Genomic DNA, 23,137 nt, shown 5'->3' with positions numbered 1-23,137 from the left:
ACTCTGGGAGTCTCTTCCATACCCACTCCCAGATTTCTAGGTCTCTCTCAGGACCTGTGTAAACCAACTGCTATATTTGGTACACTGTAAATCGCCAGGACCCAGAAGGTGCAGGCTCTGTCGAAAGCGTCACATTTATTTTTTATATGGTTATTTACATGCAATAAAATGCTCAGGTTCTAAGTGTACAGTTAAATGAGTTTTTGACAAATGTAAGCACCCTTATGAATATATAGAACATTTTTATCCCCCCTGGGAATTTTTCTGCAGTCCCTTTCCATCAATTACCCCTCATCCAGAGGCAATTGCTGTTCAGATTTCCATCGCTGTAGCTTAGTTGGTTGGCCTGCCGATCTTCAAATAAATGGAATTCTACTGTAGGGGCTCTTTTGTGTCTAGCTTCTCTGATGAAACTAAAGTTTTTCAGATTCATGCATTTTGTCGGATATCTCAGTAGTGGGTTTGTTTTTATTGGAGAGCAGTATTCCTCTGTGTGAATTTATTGTAATCCATGACATTTGGGTGGGGCCTTTTGGCTTGTTACCAGGTTTTTCCCATTATGATGAAGTTATCATTATTCTTGTGCAAATTTTTCAGTGGCTATATGTAGAGTTTTTTTTCAGCTTTACTGAAATGTAATTGACATAATATGGGTGAGTTTACAACATAGACTACGGTGATTTGATACACTTGTATATTTCAAAATAATTACCACTGCAGGATTAACACCTCCCTCACCTCATATAATTACCTTTGTGTGTGTCTGTGTGTGGTGAAAACATTTAAGATCTACTCTCTAGGCAGTTTTCAACTATATAACCCAGTATCGTTACCTGTGATTGCCATGCCGTGCATTGGAGCTCCAGAAGTTGTTCATCTTATAGCTAGAAGTTTGTACCCTTTGACCAACAGCTCTTCCTTTTTCTAGATGCCCCAGCCCCTAGTAATCATCATTCTATTCTGTTTCTATAAATTCGACTTTTAAAAATCCCACATGTAAATAAGATCTTACGGTTCATGTCTTTGTCTTATTTCAGTAAATTCAGCGATGCCCTCAAGATCCATTCATGTTGTCTCAAATGACAGAATGTCCATCTCTCTCACGGCCAAATAATATTTCATTGTGATACATACACCACATACTCTTTATCCATTCATTCATCATCCTAAGAAATCTTTGCCTATCACAAGACATTATCTCTGTTTTATCTTAAATTACTTTTGCAGGTTGGTATGGCAAGGGATCTCCTATCATTTTCTGGAAAGACTATCTTCTTTGAATTATATGAGTGCCTTTATCAAATATCAATTGACTACAGGCATGAATCTATTTCTGGATTCTGTTGTGTTCGTTGCTTGCTTTGTTCATCTTTGCATCAACCCCACAGTGTCTTGAGTACTATGAGCCAAATGTAAGTTTTTATATTCATTAGCTATTTCACTTTTTTATGGGGGAGGGGGGAGAAGGAGTGAGAGATCTTAAGCAGGCTCTATGCCCAGCCTGGGGCCCAACAGGCGGCTTGATCTTATGACCCTGAGATCATGGCCTGAGCCGATATCAAGAGTTGGACCCTTAATCAACTGAGCCAGCCAGGGGCCTGTATTCATTAGATATTTCTGCATAACAAAATATCCCCCAAATTGGCAGCATAAAACAACAAACCTTATTATTTCCTACGGTTTCTGAGAATGGGGGATCTGAGAGCAGCTAAGCTGGTAGTTCTGCCTGAGGGCCTGTCATAAGCTTGTAGTCAAGCTATTGGCCAGGCTCAAAGTCGACTGAAGGCTAACATGAGGTAGAGCTAGACGGTTTGCCTGCAAGGTCACTATGCAGCTATTGACTGTTAACGAGAGGCCTCTGTTTCTTGCTGACTATTGGCCATGGGTTTCAGTTGTTCACTATACAGGATTCTTCATAGGATTGTTCGTGACAAAATGACATACTTTCCTCAGAACAAGTGACCAAAGAGAGAGAATGAGAGAGAGGGAGAGTTTTTACAATGTTTTTTTATAACTTAATCTAAATTTCATCACTTTTCCTATATTCTTTTGGCCACAAAGACCAACCCTGAGAGCCTGTGGGAAGGGACTGCACAAGGAACAAATACCAGGAAGTGGGGATCATTGAGGGCCATCTTGAAGGGTAGTTACAATCTTGAAATCATGTGGTGTAAGTCATCTCACTTAGGTTTTCTTTTTCAAGATAGCTTTGCTACTTTAGACCCTGCACATTTTCATATGAATTTTAAAATAAACTTGTTGATTTCTAAAAAGGATCTTTCTAGAATATTCACTAGGGTGGCAGTAAGTGTAAAATCAATTTGGATCAATTTGGGAAGTATTAACATTTTATCAATTTTGAGTCTTCCAATATGCGAACATCAATAGGAAATTTCTTTCTACTTATTTTATCTTCTTTAATTTCTCTCAGCAATATTTTTTTAAAGATTATTTATTTATTTATTTATTCATCTGATGGAGGGGTAAGGGCAGAGGGAGAGGGAGAGAGAGAATCTTATATCCTATGAGCATGGAGCCCAATGCAGGGCTTGATCTCATGACCCTGAGATCATGACCTGAGCCAAAATCAAGAGTCAGATGCCTAACTGACTGAGCTACCCAGGTGCCCTCTAAGTATTTTATATATATATTTTAAAGATTTTATTTATTTATATGAGAGAGAGAGAGTGAGCATGAGTGGGGGAGCAGGGAGAAGGAGAGGGAGAAGCAGACTCCTTGCTCAGTGTGGAGCCCAACAAGGGGTCTCATCCCAGGACCCTGAGATCGTGACCTGAGCTGAAGTCAGACATCTAACCAACTGAGCCACTCAGGCACCCCCCCCCCCCAGTATTTTATGTTTTCTAATACTACTTTAATGATATTTTTAAAGTATCATTTCCTAGTGTCTGTTGCTAATATATAGAAACAAAACTGATTTTATAATATTGGTCTTATATTCTACAACTTTTCTAAATTATCTTATTAATTCTAGTAGTTGCTTTATAGATACCTTAGGACTTTCTGTGTAAACAAGAAAACACATTAAAACCAATCCTTCCTTTTTCAATATGTATTCCTTTCATTTATTTTTCTTGCCTTCCAGTTGAGCACAGAGTTTGACAAAGATTTTTTTGTAAACAAGTCTGGTAATAAATATTTTTGATTTTGCAGGCCATATGGTCTCTGTCATAACTACTCAACTCTGCTGTTATAATACAAAAAGCAGCCGTAGACAATGTATGTGATTATGTTCTGATAAAATTTTATTTCCAAAAACAAGTGACCAGCCAGGGGTTGGCGCATGAGCCATTATATTAAGGTCATGAAAGTGAAGGAGACTAAGGACTTGTTTTAAATTGAAGATGACCACAGAGACATGACAATGCAATGTTACATGTGATCACGGCCTGGATCTTCTGCTATAAAAGACATTATGGAGATAATTGGTGAAACCAGAGTGGGTCTGAAGATCAGACAGTAGTGATATGTCAAGGTTAATTTTCTGATATTTATGGTTGTCTTATGATTATGTAGGAGCACGTCCTTTTTGCAGAGGAAAATTACATTGAAATATCAAAGGTGATGGGACATTATGCGGGCAGTTCACTCTCCAATGGTTCTGGAAAAAAGTTCTTTGTGCTATTCTTGCAAAACAGGAACATGTTATTGGGCCATAGAGTGTAAAAAGCTATTGTAGATCTATGGCATACAAGAAGGATAAAGCCAGAAAATTGTGACACTGTCTAAACCACTAATGTGAGATTTGGGTTCTGCGTGGAGAGTTAAGCATTCCCTCTATTCATATATATCATATGTATGCGTATATATCCATAGCTATATCCATGTATATATAATACATATCCACATATATAATATAATATACATATAATACATATATATTATATATTATATATACTATTATATATTATGGTCATATATACTATATAATTATATAAAATATAATTATATAAATATATATATTATATATACTATTATATATTATGGTCATATATACTATATAATTATATAAAAAATAATTTATATAAATCATATATATTTCATATTTATATTCATTTGTACATTTATATATAAATACATAAATATATAATTATAAATATATACATATATGATTATATACATATTATAGTATATATAACATACTATATAATATATACATATATAACATATATACATATATATAACACATATATGTATATATATAATATAGATTATATATATATTTTTTACCCTTACAAACACTCAGTAAAGTTAGTGTTCTTACTAATTATTACTAGATATTCTGACTTTTTAAGGTGCATTATGAATGGTCTCGAATAAGCTCTAATAAATTGCATCTTGAATAAGCTCTAATAAATTGCATCTTGAGCTGTTAAGTGTTGCTTTTATATATATAATATTTCATTACATTTCTATAATCACCAGGAAGTTGAGAATTATTAGCCCACTTTTACAGAAGAGAAACTTGAGGTTATTAAAGGCAGAGAAAACCACTGTCCCGACCCAAACCAGGACTTTGATGTGAGTCCTGGGATCTTTCCAGTTACCACAACTGACCCAGTTTTTGCCCAGTATCTATTTCCTGGGAAAAATTACCTAAACTGAGAGCATCTCTCAGAATCCAAGGGACCTTAGAAGTCATGTGATTCAACTTCCAGTGAGAGAGAGTTTAGGACCCACATACATGCATAATATGGTACAAAATGCATACTCTCTGAAGACTCTTCCCTTTTCTGGCAGTAATGACCTGGTGTGGAAACCCCTCGAGTCAGAAAGTCAGTGTGTGAGAAAGGCCTCTGAGACCGCTTTATCTCCCAGTTGAGATCATGTGCTTCCATGCAGCCCTCCCGTTTGGCTGTGCCTTTCCTTACTCTCAAGAGCACTTTCATGGGTCTCTTCTAATCTCCTCTTCTTTGCCCTCAGTGATCCCTGGGGTCAGGTTCAGTGCTGTAAGTATATTTCACGCTGTGGGGCCCCCATCAGCACCAGCCATCTTGAGAACATTCTCGTCTTCCCCACCTGAAGCACTGCACCCCTTGAACACTGACCCTCTATTCCTTCTGCCGCCAGCCCCTGGCAACCACCATTCTGCTTTCAGTCTCCGTGAGTCTGACTGCTGTGGAGACCTTGTGCAGGTGGAATCATGCCTGTCTTTGAGCTTTTGCGAATGACTTATTTTCCTCAGCAAGATGTCTTCAAAGTTCACTGGTATCATGAAGTGTTTCAGAATGTTCTCCCTCTTTAACGCGGGATAACATGACGTTGTGTGTTCTTCCCACATTTTATTGTGAGGTTCACCCATCGATGGACACAGATGTTTGGGTTGCTTTGCCCTTTGGCTCTTGTGAATAAGATAGCCACGTGAAGACACAGAGACACACAGGCACACAGGGAGAGCCCTGCCAGAGATTGCCAGCAAAACCACCAGAAGCTAGAAAGAAGCATGGAAGGATTCCACTATAGGTTTCTGAGGGAGCAAGTCCCTGCTGCCATCTTGATTCTGGACTTCTCATCTCCATGACTATGAGGTGAGACACTGCTGTTTCTTTAAGTCACCCAGTCTGTGGGACTTGATGATAACAGCCCTAGGGAACTGTGATAGCCACCTTACCTTGGAGGTCAGCAGTTACATCCTCTTCAGCAATCTGAGTGACCTTCCTTCTTGGTTCTCATGAAATCTGGTTCTCAGACTGCTCTGCCTGTTCCCTCCTGCCTTCACCCCCAATTTGGGCTTAAAAAAAAAATTCAGTAAGTATGTATTCAGGCCCTCCTATGTGGTCAGCACTGTTCTAGGGGCTGGGGATGTGGTACCTTCTTTAAAGGCCTTTTTTCTCTCAGCAGTCATGCCAGATTTTGATTGCTTGTCTCACTGTATCTCCCAACTTACTAATAAATTTCAAGAGAATTTTATTTCCACCATACTTCTTCCCTCTTTTCAAAACTTCAGGCCAGTATTAGAACTTTCACACATAAAGTGGCACTTTCAATTTCATAGCTATATTTCATCTGATGGAAACCAAAGCATGTTAGAATTATGGAAATCAGGTCTATTCTCACACATGTTTTCCTCAGACATGATGTGCTATGATATTTTACATGGTTTGATTGGTATTCGTGTGAACTAGATGTGAATGTTTGGTAAAAGAGACATTATTAATATTTATTTCCTTTTTTATCTTCCTTCCTGGCTGCTAATGAAAGTCAGGTGGTCCCTTGCTCTCATCGTAAGCCTCTAAAACAGAAAACTCACCAAAGGATTCCGTGTCCTTGAGGTGCCCCGGCCATGAAGGAACTGTGCTTGGGCGTGGGGCTGTGGGTGAGGAGTGCAGGGACAGCAGAGCTGGGCGGGTCTGCTTCTCCTGCTGTTTCTCTGGCACATTCTGAGTTCCCAAAGAAATATTTGAACAGGAGGATCAGATACCCAACCTGAAAATGGACTTTCTGAGGAAACTGAAAAGTTACCTTATTGAGAAGGAACTTGCTATATAGACTGAAGGTTGTGCCTTTCCAAAATTCACAAGTTGAAACCGAATCTTCCATACAATGGTGTTTGAAGGTGGGGTCCTTTTGGAGCGGATGAGCTCCTGTGAGTAGAGCCCTCGAGAATGGGATTAGTGCCCTTATGAAATAATCCCAGAGAGCTCTCCAGCCCCTTCTGTCAGGTGAGGTCACAACAAAAAGGCGGCTCTCTGTGAACCCTCACTGGATACTGAATTGGCCAAGTCCTTGAGCTTGGATTTCCAGCCTCCAGAGCCATGGGAAATAAATGTTTATTGTTTATAAGTCACTCAGTCTGTGGTATTCGGTTACAGCAGCACAAATGACTAAGATAGAACTTTCTGGAACAGCTCTGGGACACATTCAGAAGTCTACCTAAGACACTGAGCCCATCACCTGATAATAAATCAATACATCTAGAATTGTGCTCAACAGAAGCTCTTGTCAAAACTTCTATCAATGCAAAAGTTGAACCAATAATTTCATGACTACTTTCAGTAGGTCAAGACAGTTCCAAGTTAAAATAGTCTGCAAATGACATTTAACTTTTAATGTTATCTTTAAAAAAAAAAAAAAAAAAGGAAGGCAGGGAGGAAGAATGTGAGAATGTGGGCGAGGAAGGGAAGGAAGGAGGAAGGGAGGGAGAAACAGTATCAAGTGTCTGTACTTTAATACTTAAGATGGGGCACCTGGGTGGCTCAGTGGGTTAAGCCGCTCCCTTCGGCTCAGGTCATGATCTCAGGGTCCTGGGATCGAGTCCCGCATCGGGCTCTCTGCTCGGCAGGGAGCCTGCTTCCCTCTCTCTCTCTCTGCCTGCCTCTCCATCTACTTGTGATTTCTCTCTGTCAAATAAATAAAAAAAATACTTAAGATAAAATGTACTTACATACATTTTGAGTAAATGCTCAAAAATGAGGCCCATTAATATGATTTATTGATCAAAAAATGAATTTCAAGATAAAATCATCTCCATCTATATAGGGTTAAAGTGTCATTTCTTTCTTTTTTTTTTTCTTTTAAGGTTTTATTTATTTATATGACAGAGAGAGAGAGCACACAAGCAGGGAGAGTGGCAGGCAAGGGAGAAGCAGGCTCCCCACTGAGCAAGGAGCCCAATGGGGGCTTGGATCCCAGGACTCTGGGATCGTAATCCGAGCCCAAGACAGATGCCTAACCGACTGAGCCACGTAGGCGCCTGTACAGTGTCATTTCTTAAGACCCTGTGCCAGCCATTAATCATTTTATTTTTTCCAATTGGCAAGTGTATCCAGAAAATAACCAATCAAACCCATCACTCTGACCCAGTCTGGGCATCCCTTCTGGCTGGGAGAGCTGGGTAGGAGGTGAGGGGACTGGAATAAGCTAGACTTTCTGCTTAGAATGGGGCCTACAGGAATAACCAAAGGAAGTTATTAGGTATGCTTTCTTTTCTTTCTTTCTTTCTTTCTTTCTTTCTTTCTTTCTTTCTTTCCTCATTCATTTATTTAAGAAACATTTATTGAGCACCTACAAGCATTTCCTTAAGTTTCTGGATAGAGCATAGAACAGATAAGGCTTGGGGCACTGGTGGCTCAGTCCGTGGAGTGCCCAACTCTTGGTTTCAGCTCAGGTCATCATCTCAGGGTCATGAGATCAAGCCCCATGTCGGGCTCCAAGCTCATTGGGGAGTTTGCTTGTCCCTCTCCCTCTCTCACTGGCCAACTGACTCCACAATTTGAGAATCACAGCTGTGGGGCTCTTTAGTAGCCTAGCTCCTAATAAGCATACAAACATGAATGTTTTCTCCTTTCTTCAGCAAGCATAACATTGATCTCAGTTCCACTGATGCTTCAGGATGAGGTCAATTTTGCAGTGACTGATGTAGATCCAAGAAGGAGGACATGGGGTTTTGATAATTACCAAAAGGGAGGCTGATCCATTTGAAATCCTTTATATACATGAGTAAAAAACCCCTCGTAGATGGTCAAAGACTTGCCTAACATCATATATCAAGGACTAGAGGGCAGCTGCCATGACCCTGAGCTGGACCATTTCTCCTGCTCCTGGAACGGCCTTGGGATCCAAGCATTTGGACTTGACCCTGGGACAAAGGGAGAGAGCTGTCCCCAGGGACTTTGCTTCCCCATTTGTGAGCCTATTCTCAACTCTTAGGGACAGACGTGTAGAGGTCTTCTGTTGATGGGGAGGGGGAATCCAGCCCCTATTACTAGGGCTCCAGCCCAAGAGGTAATAGCCCAGGAAAGTTCAGATCGTCCTCAGGCCAGGGCTCCTATCCAGCTGTCTCCTTGGCTGGGCTGACCCTGCTAAGGGGGCTGGATCCTTTGAAGCCAATCTTACTTTTTGAAAACAGACTTCCTGAAGTGAGGAATAATTATTTTCACATGTGAACCTGAAAACATAGAGGTAGTGACAACAATGAACAAATTCAGGTTGAAAAACAGAATTTTCCTGCTGCCAAAAGAAATCTGTCAGGATCCTCTTGTATTTTCCACGTATTTCTACGGCAAGAGAGTTAATGGCAAGGCAAGTTAACCAAGACAGGACAACCCTTAAAATTTACTAAAATACAATATGGATCCCAAGTTTGTTAACATGTAATAACTCTAAGAGTACTGTGCTTCCCTCTTAGGTTCATAGGAACCATAAAATGCTCCTGGAAATTAAAGGGGGTGTGTGCGTGCACCGACTCACGCACGCACACATGGGATGTTTTACTGAGCTCAAAGATGAATATTAATGACTGAGCCTGCATGGATGGTATTTATGCTTATCTGATTAATTTAGAAGGGTCAGACAATTCAAGCCAAATGATTCTCTCAAATCTGATTTGCTTCAAATGCTTCCCTCATTGATCAAATGAACCGAATCGCGGTTAGTTCTTCTGCATGTTCTGTGATATATGGGCAGAGGCAGAAGTGATGTAACCTAACAGGATATTAACTTTTATCTGGAAAGTTATCCTTTGCTTTACCGTTCATTTTTCTCATCCGATTTGGTTCTTTCGATTCTGTCCCATTCGCCCCAGTGGACATCTGTAGTTGTTGAGAACAGGAAATGAGATGTCTTTTCTTCTGGTTTTCCCCTGCAGTGAAGGACTCTAACTGAAACCCATTTTTCTTCTAGTCTGATAACTTTGTAAGACACCATTTACACATATATGGTCTCCGTAATTCTCATGTCACTCTTTACTTTGCAAAGAACACACACATGCACACATTCAATTCAAGATACTTCAGTGAGTCTGTGGTCAATTGAGATAGGTTTCGATTCCCAAGATTAATTCACAGAGCTTCGCAGTCAACCTTACACTGGCACTGTATTATGGGAGTTGCAAAGAGAAATGCCTAAAGGGTGAGACAGGTAACAAAAGGGGTTGGGGCTGGCCCTGGGTGAGAGAACAGTGACTAGTGAGACAGAGGGTATAAAAGCAATGCCATCCAATGGAACTTTCTGATGATGACAATGGTCTTTACCTGTGCCATCCAATATGGTAGACACTGGCTACATGTAGTTATTGAAACTTTGAAATGTGGCTACTGTAACTGAGGGACTGAGCCCTCAATTTAACTTTAATTTAAAGAGCCAAATGTGTTGGTAGGTATTCCCAGGGGGAGCCGGTTCTTGCTAAATCCCGCCAATTATTGCCATGCATGAGTACAGACTCAGAGGAGCCAGATCTTCTGATTTTTCTAGAGAAACTGAAAATCCCATCTTTTATGGGAATGTCTTAATTTTGTAAAAGCCAGACCAGTCAAAACAAACACGTCCATGGTTCACTTTTGGCCAACAGGCATCTACTTTGCCATATTTAGTTCCTTCCCCTCATCCTGCTCTCTCCTGTGTATCTGTTCCTTCAGGAAGACCCCTTCAGGAGTTACCTTCATCAGCCCATGGCCTCATGAGTCTTCTTCTCCCAGACTGTGATGTTGGAACAACCAAATAGCTTCACATCTCCTTCAGAATTCTTGACCTTACCTCAGAAATGCACTCTCCCTGGGACTCCTGGCTGGCTCAGACTGTGAGGCATCTGACTTCAGCTCGGGTCATGATCCCAGGGTCCTGCTCTGGGCTGCCTGCTGAGCTGGGGGTCCGCTTCTCCTTCTGCCCGCCACTCCCTACTTGTGCTCTATGTGTCTCTCTGATAAATAAAATCTTAAAAAAGAAAAGAAAAGAAATGAAGTGAAAAGGAAAGAAAAGAAAGAAAAGAAAAGCATTTTCACTAACAAGAACAGAGTCACTCATTCCTGTTTGATTTGATCCTTCTTAGGACACCCTGTAGAATCATTGGTATGAATTCCCCTAATATTTTTAGAACCTTAAGAGCTGTCATTTTTGGCTTGCAGTTTAAGCTCTCAGAAGGTAGAGAAAAGGGGCGCCTGGGTGGCTCAGTGGGTTAAGCCGCTGCCTTCGGCTCAGGTCATGATCTCAGGGTCCTGGGATTGAGTCCCGCATCGGGCTCTCCACTCAGCGGGGAGCCTGCTTCCCTCTCTCTCTCTCTCTCTCTCTGCCTACTTGTGATCTTTCTCTGTCAAATAAATAAATAAAATCTTTTTTTTTTTTTTTTTTTAAAAAGGTAGAGAAGATGCCTGTGGCTGGTTTTATTCTTTTTTTGAATGGAATACCTAGTAAGAGAGAACATTTTACACTGCAACTTAGGATACATATTCTGTGTATACATAAGGGTTAGGGAGGTTTCACACTGTCTTCACTCTGTGTCTGCGTCTTCACTCTGATGTTTTCTCTTCTCCTTCGCCTTTTTATTTTTCTATGTCTTTCAATATTGATCTCAGAACCCACTAAGATGTCCCAGCCCATAGTTTGAAAACATTGTTCATGCCCTATACCTGAGAAATAGTCATTGGCTCATCTAAATACCTTTAGTTATTCCTTCCAAGAACCTTCAGCCTCCTCCTGTCTCCGCAGCATGCACACCCCGCCCCCAGCAGGAGTCAATCAGAGACCAGCACAAGTGGAAGTATTCTCTCATCCTCGGGGGTCTTTGTAGGCTACAGTTAATGAACCTCGTTAGACTCAGATTGTTCTTCCTGGGAAGTGATTTATATTGGACAACAACAAAAAAGACCAGAGGATGGTTTTCCCTGCACAGTATATTATTTCCTGCAATTCATCGAAATTCTTTTCACGGGTAAAGGTCACCTTTCATTTATGTAGGGCATCTGCATGCATGTTGTTGAAAAGGGTGTGGCTCTCAAAACATAAATCAGGCTTCGCATGTTGATGGAAAAACTCATGAAAAGTTGCCAGAGAGAGGGTGGAGGCAGTGAGTGAATGGTGAGAAGGAGCCCATGTGCCATCGGACTTCCCAGCGTGAGGAGCTCAGCCCATCTGGCCTAAAAGAGGAAAAGATGTAAAAAACAAAAACAAAAAAACAAAAAAACAAAAAAAGCCCCCAAATCTGAGCAGGATCATAGGACTCTGCATTTTCTAGAAGTTGTAATGCTGTTTAGAAATTCCTTAAAAAATTTTAAAAAGCACTTGAATTGACTGTAAACAGAGACAAAATTGCTGTTAGCCCTGGAAACACTGAACCAACTCGTTGGAGAAGTCTGAGAGCTAGAACTCTATGCTCTCTTTTCTTCTGGTGCAGTGGTTAGCAGCTTGAGACAGGCCTGATGGTCTGGATTTGAATCTCAACCCTCCTTTTACCAGAGATGTGACTTGGCGCAAATGACTTGCCTCTCTGGCCCACCATTTCCTCAACCACAAAATACAAAGAATCCCACCATCTTCCTTAGGTTGTCCTTTGGGTTGAATTACTCCCTATTTGGAAAGCACTGAGCACTAATCCCTTGGGTACCGTAAGTACGATAAGGCGCCGTTAACCGCCTTGTTGAAAAGAAGACTAAAACATATCAGCTCTTCAGGGCGGGAGAAACGGAAACACAAATTTTGAAAATAAGGTGGAAGAAGTCGTGGGGCTACTGTCCTGTTTGCTCTGCGGTGTGCAGGTTTGATACCCAAGGTTACAACGCCGAAATACCATCCTATGTGAAAACGTGAGAGCCATTTTGGGAAAAAAAAAAAAAAATGAAGAAGAAGAAGAAGAAAAACAAGCACTAAGATCTCAGTCCCTCAGCCAGGACAGAGAAGTGGACTGTGTGAAAAACAGAAAACAGAGCTGTCAGTGATTCCGAAAGGCCAGACGTGGCTGCGAGACCTCCCAGGGGCAGGCGAGGAAGGAAGAACTAGTAAGTTTAAAACCCCAAACTCTGGGGAGTGTCAACATACCCGGCACAATTTGAGGAGAACAATTAAAAACCGCGTGGACAACATTTGTTTAAAAAAACTCTCAGGGTAAATCTCATGAAAATGAATGATTATATGGGCAAAAGTCAACTGAAATGGGTAAAATGAGAAACCACAAGAAAGGCCCATCGGAGTGTGGTCTCAGGGCTAAGGAATGCCATGTCCTTGTGAGACGTGCTCTTTTGAAAGGTAAAAATAGAAACCAAAGAGAAACTCTGGATCATTGGAAAACACTTCATCGTGCTTTGTTCTCCGTTTCCTAGAAATTGAAATGGAAGCGTGACGTGGTTGCCTACACTTGTGCAGGCGTGGGCGCGCGTGTGTGTATCCACAGAATGCTTCTATAGTCAGTATATCAATACTCCATATATACATGCATATTGAATATCATTTTTTAGAAGAATCTCCCTTTTTTTAACAGGTGCTTTATGAAGTCACACTAAGAGATGAAAAGGCCCCTGGAACCAAGCGGTTGTAGGCATCACGCTGAACAATGACCCGCCCCATAGAATACATGGACATTATGTATATAATTTGAGCCTACTCCCTTAAAGGTAACTGGTTCAGACAATGGCAAAAATGGCCTAAGACAGCAATGGGCGCCTCTGAGCTCGGGCGGAGAACAGCACGGGTCATAGGGAGCCAGTCTGATGTCAATAGCAGCTTTGTGTAAGGAGAGCAGAGAAAATGCAGCCTCTGACCATATGGGAGCCTTTTCATTTCTTTAGGCTGCATTCTGCCATTGTCTCCCGTGTGCAAATCCCACGGACCATGGCCGCAGCATGGGGCTTAGATGGATGGCCGCAGACGGCCTCTGGCCCTCAGCATCAGTTGGGAAAGAAAGGAAGGTTACTTTCAGGCCCAGGTCTGGTTTTGCTTTTTCTCTCTTTTCTCCTTATCTTTCCTTCTGGGTCCTTTCAAATCCCAGACCCCTTCCCTTCCCTCCGGCCCTCCTTCCTCCTTCCTTCTTTTCTGCGAACACTTTTTTTCTTTTTTCCTTTCAAATTTCTCATCTTGATTATTATTTTTCTTCCAAGATTTTTATTTAAATTCAAGTTAGTTGGGGCGCCTGGGTGGCGCAGTGGGTTAAGCTGCTGCCTTCGGCTCAGGTCATGATCTCAGGGTCCCGGGATCGAGTCCCGCATCGGGCTCTCTGCTCAGCAGGGAGCCTGCTTCCCTCTCTCTCTCTCTCTCTCTCTGCCTGCCTCTCTGCCTCCTTGAGATCTCTCTCTGTCAAATAAATAAATAAATAAATAAAATCTTTTAAAAAAATAAAAATAATAAATAAATAAATAAATAAATAAATTCAAGTTAGTTAACAGATAGTGTGGTATTCATTTCAGGTATAGCATTTAACGATTCATGACTTACCTACAACACCCAGTGTTCCTCACCAGTGTCCTCCTTAATGCCTGTCACCCATCTAGCCCATCACCCCCCAACCTCTCCTCCAACAACCTTCAGTTCTCTGTAGTCAAGAGTCTCTTGTGGTTTCCCTCCCTCTATCTTATCACCTTATTTTATTTTACTTTCCCTTCTTCTATGTTTATCTGTTTTGTTTCTTAAATTCCACATATGAGTGAGTGGTGCCTGGGTGGCTCAGTGGGTTAAGCCTCTGCCTTCAGCTCAGGTCATGATCTCAGGGTCCTGGGATCAAGCCCCGCATCGGGCTCTCTGCTCAGCAGGGAGTCTGCTTCCCTCGCTCTCTCTCTCTCTGCCTGCCTCTCTGCCTACTTGTGATTTCTCTATGTCAAATAAATAAATAAAATCTTAAAAAAAAATTCCACATGTGAGTGAAATCATGCTATTTGTATTTCTCTGACTGGCTTGTTTTAGTTAACATTATACTCTTTAGCTCCATCCATGTCATTATAAATGGAGAGATTGCATGCTTTTTGATGGCTGAGTAATATTCGTGTGTGTGTGTGTGTGTGTACATGTATACCATAACTCCTTTATCCATTCATCTGTCAGTGGACATCTGGGCTCTTTCCATAGTTTGGTTATTGTGGACATCGCTGCTATAAACATTGGGGTGCAGATGCCTTCCATGTGTATTTTTGTATCCTTTGGATAAATACCAGTAGTGTGATTGCGGGGTTATAGGATAGCTCTATTTTTAACTTTTTGAGGAAACTCCATCCTGTTTCTAGAGTGGCTGTACCAGCTTGCGTTCCCACCAAGAGTGTAAGAGAGTTCCCCTTTTGCTGCCTCCTCGCCAACATCTGTCATTGCCAGTGTTTATGAACATCTTTGTTTCATTTTTACAGTCTCCCTTTTTTTGAGTCCCTTTTTCTTGGCATCTCTAGGTCTTTCCATGACTTTTCCCTTTTGCATTCCTCTCCCCTCCCGGTCCCTGTTTCTCTTCTTCAGGCCCCTCCCCCAGAGCTACTATCCTCTTCCAGGTGCAGATTCTGCACCATCAAAACCACAACCCCTGGCAAAAGCAATCAGTTCTGGTCAACAATTTCCCTGAGCACTCTGAGGGAAAAATGGGTAGACACTGATGACCATTTAGGAGGAGAAAGGATCACTCAGTAGTTGGGCTTGCAATCTTCTTCATAACCACTTTTAATCCTATGATTCCTTGGAACTGTGAAAAGAAATCCTATGATTCCTTGGAACTGTGAAAAGAGCTCTCCTGATTTCTCTCCTTCCTTCATCGCACACAGAGGGTGCTGGGCACTCCACACCGTGCTGCCTGCGTTCTTTAGTCGTGACCTCCTCCTTTTCAAAACCACTTGAGGATTGTTCGTTCTGCACTGCATTCTGCTTCTGCCATCACTTCTCCTTCCCTTATTTTCTGGTGAGGACCCTTGGGATTCTACTGGGCTCACTCAAATAGTCCAAGATACTTTTCCTATGTCAAGGTTCTTCATGTAATCATTTCTGCAAGGTTCATGTGGTCATATAAAGGAACATAGTCAAGGTTCTGGAGATTAGGATCTGGATATCTTTGGGGGCCATTATTCAGACTAGCACGGAGCTTAGGATAATGTTCCAATTTCTCTTAGAACCAGAAAGGGGTGGGGAGAAAAAAAATGTTTAGGTAGAAGAAAATAGTTAATTAGAGAATATTAATAGCATTGTCTTTATACCAAGAGAACAAGATACAACTTTTACTGTTAGGGAGGAAAGGAACCCCAAAGTAAACAATGCCTATGCTTTAGTGAAGACCGTGGGCACATTCCTGAAAAGTGGCCAAAGCGGTGTCTATGATAAGGGAGTTGCTGTAGAGAGGACCTGTCTCAGAATCCTAAGAATGAGGCCATAGTCCTAGCATTGCCATTAATAATTCATCTTGGCCAAGTTTTTATCAAGGACATAATGAGCTGATGAAAAAAACAACCAATTAGCATCCTCTAGGACATCGTAGAGGTTATAGGAAGGGGTTTGTAGCCAGACAGAACCGGATTCACATTCCACCTCATTCACTCGCTGCCTGGGTGATCTTGCCAGTTACTTAACCTTCCCCAAACATCAGCTTCATCATATAGGATAAAACCTCCTCTCTCATAGGATGAGCATGAATAGGCAGCATAAGGTGTACAAAGTATCATGGCACCAAGTACATAGTAAGCACTTGCAATGTGACTCCTAGTCTTGTTACTATTTTTATTACATTTATTATGACAGTTGCAATTGTTAACATCTATTACAGTTTAATCCATATACTTCAAAATCACATAATCTGCCTTAAGCAATTTTTTTTAAAGATTTTATTTATTTGACACAGAGAGAGAGATCACAAGTAGGCAGAGAGAGAAGGGGAAGCAGGCTCCCTGCTGAGCAGAGAGCCCAAAGCAGTGCTCGATCCCAGGACCCTGAGACCATGACCTGAGCTGAAGGCAGAGGCTTAACCCATTGAGCCACCCAAGTGCCCCAAGTAATTTTTAATTTGATAAAAGAATCAGGGAGAATAAGAATTTTGAGAGTCCATATTTGGAAGCTGGATCCTTTGTCTGTAGCAATAAGCTGGACTAGAGAACATAAAGTGTATCTAGCAGACTAGGAGCCCTCCTCCCTCTTTGGTGTGCAGTGCTTGAAGATGATTCCACCGGACTGATGGGCATTCTAGCACGGAAACAGGAAAGAAACAGAGCCTGCCTTCTCTCAAGATACTAGTTCTAGAGTCTAGAGCTCTGCTGTCTAATATGGCAGTCACCATCCATATGTTTAAATTAATTAAATTTAAATGTATTATTAAGGGCGCCTGGGTGGCTCAGTGGGTTAAGCCACTGCCTTCGGCTCAGGTCATGATCTCGGGGTCCTGGAATCGAGTCCCGCATCAGGCTCTCTGCTCAGCCGGGAGCCTGCTTCTCTCTCTCTCTCTCTCTCTGCCTGCCTCTCTGTCTACTTGTGATCTCTGTCTGTCAAATAAACAAATAAAATCTTTAAAAAAAATAAATAAAATAAATGTATTATTAATAAGTTTCATTTTTAAGTTTAAATTAATTAAAGTGAAAATGCAAAAATCTAGACCATCAGTCATGCTGGCTACATTTCAAATATGAAAGAGGCACACGTGGCTAGTGCCTACCATATTGAACAGAGCCGATACAGAATTTTTCCATCATCAGAGAAGGTTCCATTGAACAGTGCTTATCTGGATTATTAGTTGCTCTAATTATATTATATTATTATATAATTATATATATTATATAAATAATCCCATTATTATTTCATATGATCTAACTTAAAACCATACAACTGTGCAAGCTGGTGGAACATAGGTCAGGGAGATTGATCTCTTCTTTCATTTCAATTAGATGCTCTCATCTTTTATTACAGATCTTCTATTGGTATTCCCAGGGATCCATGTTATTATGTTTGTATGAATTCTGTGATTGTGTTTATATGACAAATACCCCTCCCACCTCTCAGGTTATCTACAGGAAAACATGAAACAAAATACGGCAAACTAAATGTTGAACTAAAAGGTTGGATTATTTCAATTTTCACTAGTCTTGGCTTTCACACATTTTTTATCACAACTCATGAGAAGAAAGATATTTTACATTGTAACCTAGTGCAACACTCACCAACACAATTGACCCAAAACTTTTACAAACTAGTACGCACCTTTGCTACAGATGATATATTCTGGTAGTTTCCATTTCCTTCACTTTTCCTATCCCCCCCACCCACCATTTTCCTTTCTTCAGTGTAGGTTATCACTGATTTCATGACTCACAAAAGGACCATGACCTGTAGTATGACAAAGACTGATCTACACCAGGGGTTGCAAATTCAGATGCTTGAAATGGTCTAGCAGGTAGCATAAATGGGTAAAAAAAAAAAAAAAAAAAATAATAATAATAATAAAAAGCATTTGGGGGGCTGTGTAAGAAGGCTGTGTGGGACTATGGGAAATGGAGAAGAGAGGGCCCCTTGAAAGAGCCTACTGGCTACTCAGCTCCAACCAGTCTCCTCCACACAGCAACATAGGTCTCTGTTGCTAGAACTTCTAATCATTCAAGAGAAGCCGAATACACAGATATTTTTGTGAAGCTTTCCAATTTTAAAGTCTGACAAATAATTTTCTTAAATGCCAAATGCTTGTCAGCCAAACAAAACAAGTCTCTCATATGGTGTTGGTCTTAGAAGGATTAATTTTCTAGTTTCAGAGGTAGAACTGGAAGCGGGTTCTTTTTCTTTAAAATGAGAATCTGGACTCCCCTCAGACTGAGGTAGCGCAATCCTTCTTCTCATGACCCAGTAGGGAAGAAAGGAAGAATCTCTAGCTGAAGAAGGGAGTTGAAAGTGACTGTTTCTCCTGGAATGAGGCCATGTTGGGTGCCCACTGGCTGTCGAAAAGGGTTGAGGTAGTCAATCCAATGCAACAGCCTAGAGTCCTCAAGAAATTAGGTTTATCCTCATCCATTCAGAAGAGAAGAGAAGCTCCATCCACACGTCTTGGGTCAAGACTATCCCCCAGTAATGGCCATTGGTCCTCTTTGAAGGTTTACTCAGTTACTTCTCACTCTTACTTAGACTGGCCAGGCTTCTAGAGTGTGAGCTACTGAGGTACAAATAGCTATTCAATCATTTAAAAAAAAAATCTACAGTTTATAGCTAAAACACACTTAAATTTCAAGCACAAATCCTACAACTATAAAATGAAAAGGTCGAATTAGCCGTCTTTATATCCAAGGCCCCTGGGCTTTATATATTAGTTTAAACGACATACAATTGCCAATATTCAAATATTTTTGAAAAAAAAATCTATTTTGGAGTAATTTTAGGTTTTTTATTTTGTTTTGCCCTGAGAGAGAGAGAGAACAGGAAGGGAGTAGCAGAGGGAGAGAGAGACTCTTAAGAAGGCTCCATGCTCAGTGCAGAGCCCAAGCCCAAGGAGTAGCAGAGGGAGAGAGAGACTCTTAAGAAGGCTCCATGCTCAGTGCAGAGCTCAATCTCACGATACTGAGAGCATGACCTGAGCTGAAATCAAGAACTGAACGCTTAGCCGACTGAGCCACCCAGGCGCCCCAGGAATAATTCTAAGTCTTATAGAAACATCGCAAAGACTGTATGAAGCATTTCTGTATATTTTTCACTCAGTTCCTCTTACTGTTAACATGCTATATAACCATGATGCATTTGGCAAACTAAGAAATCAATATTGGTACATTCTTATCAACTGAACCATTTCCTTTAGCTTCCATCAGTTTTTTCACAATGTCGTTCTGTTTTAGGATGCAGTTCAGGATAACACATGCATTTAGTTTAACCTTTCTGACCCACATAAAAAGGCAATTTCATATGGTTCCCCCTAATACTTTGGAATCAGTATAGTTAGCAACGAGAAAGAAGAGAAGTCTTATCACAACCTAGGTTTTGGGTCCTAGGGAGGAGACCGCCTTGGGGAGCCCTCCTCAACACCCATCCACTCCCAGCTGAAGTCACTAATGTCATCTAGTCTTTGGATTCTGAGTGTCTGTTCATGGGCTTAGCACAGTTCCTATGTGAAGTAGGTGCCCAGTAAACACATGCTGGATATCTACTGCTCATCAGCAAACGAGAAACCAGCACCTGCAAGCCTACATTGGACAGAAGAGCCCCTTCCTGCCCAGAACTTACTTCCTGATTAAGTTCATTGTCCACCTCGAACTAATGCCATCTTGAAACATCAACGTTTGTATTGTTTTGCTCAGGCTGCCATAGCAAAGTATGGCAGGCTGGGTGACTTAAATAATGGAAATGTATTTTCTCACCATCCTAGAGGCCACAAGTCTTAGGTCAAGGTGCTGGCATGGCATGGTTGAGCCTCTCTCCTTGGCTTGCTGATGGCCTTCTTCTCCCTCAATAAAAGATGTTCCCTCCATACATGGCTCTAAATTTCCTCTTCCTCTTCTCTTTAAAGATTTTATTTATTTATTTGAGAGAGAACAAGAGAGAGCACATGAGTGGAAGGAGGGGCAGAGGGAGAGAGAACCTCAAGCAGACTCCCTGCTGAGTGCAGAGCCGGCCCCGGGGATCGATCTCATGACAACAAGATCATGACCTGAGCTGAAACCAAGGGTTGGATGCTCAGTGTCCTGAGCCATCCAGGTGTCTTAATTTCCTCTTCTAGTAAGGAAACCAGTCATAGTGGATTGAGGCCAACATGAACGACCTCATTTTTAACTTCATTACCTCTTTAAAGACCCTACCTCCAAATACAGTCACATTTTGAGATCCTGGGGGTTAGGACATTGACATAAGAGTCTTGTGGGAAGACAGCTTGGCTCATGGCAATGTTGAACATATCTAAAGTTTAGGGGTAAAGAAAAAAAGTCCAAGAAAGAACTTTCCTGAATCCAAATGTCACTCATCTCCAGAGGTCCAATCTGTTCTCCTCTTCCTCACTATTCTGAACGCTTCCATGACAAGGGTTCCATCAATTACTATCTCCTCATTCTACAGCAATGCTGTCTCCTCAGCCAGACTGGACCTCTAAAGTGCCTTCAGCCAGCTTAGTATAAGGCTGAAAACCTCTAGAAGATACTTTCTGTATATATCTGTTTGACTGACTAGAGGAAGAGAAACACCCTTCCCAACTACTCGCTAAGCAGGAGAGCGGGCATTAGCAGCCGGTTGTGTTGCTGTCAGGACCAAAGGGCAGTGCATGAAACCCTCTCATCACGAAAATTCTGTGCTTCTCAGAATGTGGGTGGGTCCAAAGCACATTTTTTTTCCACTTGTTTGTGTGTGTGGGTGTGCACAGGAGCACACGGGCCGAAGAGTGTTATAATTTTTTTTAAAGCTTATCTCCAAGGCTGCAATCTGTGTTTGGAGACTTTCAAAAATGAAAACAACCCCAGTGTGCAGACATTGCCTGACAGGCAGGGGATTGAAAGAAAAATTAAATCATGAACGAGCCGAGGGCACGGGGGCAGGCATCTGAAGTGTAAGCCTTCGGGAGCAAGCACTTTGACAGAGAAAGACCGCAGGGGAAAGCAATTCATAGGGAAGAGGCTGAGACAAAACGGGGCCAGGGAAAGCTGCCAGGGGACCGGAGGAAAAGGGAGCAGAGGGGATGGGGGTGACCAGCGTGCTCGCGGGGCTGTCATCAGCCCAGAATCATCAGGCACCTGAAACAACAAGGTCAAGAATGTGACCTGCACGATACATGGAATATTTGTTTAGGAAACCACACACTGGAAGAAAGACTCAAAGAGTTAAATGGGGACGCTTACCTTTTCAGAGGGCAGACTCCCACAAGGAAAGTTCGAGCAAAGCCCGTGGGCTGAGGAAATTGCTTTTATGGCCGTGCTGAAGAAAATGGACAGAGACGGAGGGTGGGGAGTGGACGAGGTGGGGATCTAGCCGGTGTCTTGGTGTGGGGACCCTGGGGGGGACAGGGGGAGGGATCCAGGGGACAGGCCTCCGTTCAGCCTTCCCTGAAAGGCCAGCAGTCCAGCCCGCCAAGACATCCGGATTCCAGGCCTCCAGGCCTCCAGGACAAAGGGCCCTTCCCCCCTCCTTGTCAGCCTTCCTGTTCTTGGGGATTGTGTGGCCCGGCTCTTTGATCAAACGAAAAGCATTATGTCTGTGGACAACTGCTTTAAACATCAAGGTTTCAGGGCTGGCTCTTTTGGCCCTTTGGTGTTCTCAGTCAAAGGGATTATGCCTGCTCCTCTAAGGATTTCTGCTTTTCCCAGAAAGGACCAGGTCTTGTTAACAGGACTTTTCTGACGCTGTCCCTACCCTTAGGAAGTGTTGTGGAGGACGGAGCACGGCGGGGGCCTCCGCAGTATCAGCCTCCATCTGTAGTGTGCTCGTGGCTTCAATTTTCTTTCACAGATTCCCACAAGGAAATGAGAATCCACCCATGGCCAAAATGAATCTCTGACAAAGATGCACTTGAGGTAGTGGCCTGGAAAGGAGGCCTCTGGAGTTCAAGCCTGTGTCTGCTGCTTACTCGCTGACTCATTTTTAGTCAGTCATTCAGCCCTCCCAGGTCTGAGTTTTCTCTCTTTGAACAGTGAGAAGTTGGCAAGGTCTTGGCAAGGCCTGGAGCTCGACTGTAAAATCCTATGATTACTTCACTGCTCTGTATTTCTGAAAAAGGCTGTTCTGTTTGACCCTGCAATGACATAAGTGCGATGTGTTTCGCTGGGCTCAAGGAATAAGTAGAAGGAAAGTGGAGAATAAAACCCCTTCGAGAACTGTTTCAGATGGTAACACCTCTCTCCACAAGTCACCGATTTAATAGGGAGTTGGTGTCTAACGAGGCCAGATGTAATATCTCTGAGTAACACTTTTCTGATGTTATGTAAGGAAAATATAAGACAACTCTACTCTAGAAAGACCCATTTTTGTTGTTCTGGCTGCTCAAAGGGGATTCCCTTCCTCACAGGAGTAGCAAGAAAAGTTGTCAGGTGAGAGAAAGGAACAGATCAACTTGAGATCTGAGTATTTGGCATAAGATTTAGCAGAAAATTGTATTTATTTAGCAGAGCAACAAATTAGGATCTGTATCTGAAAGTAGTTTTGCTAAGTCATGATTGAATACACACATTCGAAAAGATGCTAGGAATGTCTTAGGGTATTTGGGTTTTTTAAAGATTTTGTTTATTTATTTGAGAGAGAGAGAGCGAGAGCGAGCACAAACAGTGGGGAAGGGCAGCGGGAGAGGGAGAAGCAGACTTCCCACTGAGCAGGGACCCTGACCTGGAACTCAATCTCAGGACCTTGAGATCATGACTTGAGCCAAAGGCACATGCTTAACCAATTGAGCCACCCAGGTGCCCCATCCCAGGGTTGTTTTGCCATTATCATTGCTGACACAATTCCACTTCTTCTACTCCCACGGACTGAATTCAGGGGGATTACTCTGCATTAGGTCTATGTATCAGAATTTACATAGTTC

General features: G+C 42.0%; 1 long non-coding RNA gene across 1 annotated transcript; it reads right to left on the bottom strand.

Moving 5' to 3' along the window:
* Window positions 1–7,518: 7,518 nt before the first annotated feature.
* LOC131824940 (uncharacterized) lies at window positions 7,519–21,680 on the bottom strand. Its single transcript, XR_009351043.1, has 2 exons — window positions 21,462–21,680; window positions 7,519–10,668 (listed from the first exon to the last, which is right to left on the bottom strand). It is a non-coding gene; the product is annotated as an uncharacterized LOC131824940 (long non-coding RNA).
* Between the last annotated feature and the right edge of the window lie 1,457 nt (window positions 21,681–23,137).

This window comes from Mustela lutreola, chromosome 1 (genome assembly GCF_030435805.1).
Source record: "Mustela lutreola isolate mMusLut2 chromosome 1, mMusLut2.pri, whole genome shotgun sequence".
NCBI lineage: Eukaryota > Metazoa > Chordata > Mammalia > Carnivora > Mustelidae > Mustela > Mustela lutreola.
Note: the sequence above shows the minus strand (reverse complement) of the source record. Positions and strands in the feature narration are given on the sequence as shown.